General features: G+C 40.2%; 1 non-coding gene across 1 annotated transcript; it reads right to left on the bottom strand.

Moving 5' to 3' along the window:
• Positions 1–578: 578 nt before the first annotated feature.
• On the bottom strand, positions 579–650 carry TRNAC-GCA. The gene has a single exon. It is a non-coding gene; the product is annotated as a tRNA-Cys (tRNA).
• Positions 651–676: the final 26 nt, after the last annotated feature.

The raw sequence follows: 676 nt of genomic DNA, 5'->3' as shown, positions 1-676 counted from the left end.
TCTCTGGTCACTGAGCATATTCAGGTGAACAAAGCAGTCAAGATGACTCACCAAACTTGTCTGATCCATAAGCTCTCCCTGCCACATGGAGATGATCCTTACTGAAAAGGATCAAATTAGAAGAGGTTCCCAAATCAGAAGAGGAGGTTGCACATAAGAAAAAGATATCCCAGAAGAAACCGAAGAAACAAAAACTTACGGCATTGGGGAATAGATGTAACATAAAATGCATAGAAAAACAGTAAAAAAAAAAAAAAAGTAAAGAAAAATGACAAAAGGACTTTTTTCATTTTCATTGTCTTTCAGCCTATAAACCAGTGTTTAAAAATGAGTCAAAAGGGGGCAGCGCTGTGCCTGAAAGGAGTAGGGCGCCAGCTCCATATGCCGGAAGCGGCGGGTTTAAACCCAGCCCCGGTCAAAAACTACAAAAAAGAAAGAAAAGAAATTAAAAAAAAATGAGTCAAGAGTACCCTCAATTAATACCCAACAATAAAAAAAAATGAGTCAAGAATGAAAAACAGATTGTACTTTTTTTTTTTTCGGTTTGTACTATTTTTAATAGAGAAGAAAAACTTCCAAGGGGGCACCCGGATTTGAACCAGGGACCTCTTGATCTGCAGTCAAATGCTCTGCCACTGAGCTATACCCCCGCGCCGCTGCTGCGCTTGGGGGTGGC

The sequence above is a fragment of the Otolemur garnettii genome, unplaced genomic scaffold (genome assembly GCF_000181295.1).
Source record: "Otolemur garnettii isolate 467f Iridium unplaced genomic scaffold, OtoGar3 scaffold00018, whole genome shotgun sequence".
Classification (NCBI taxonomy): Eukaryota; Metazoa; Chordata; class Mammalia; order Primates; family Galagidae; genus Otolemur; species Otolemur garnettii.
This window is presented reverse-complemented; position numbering and strand designations above follow the sequence as displayed.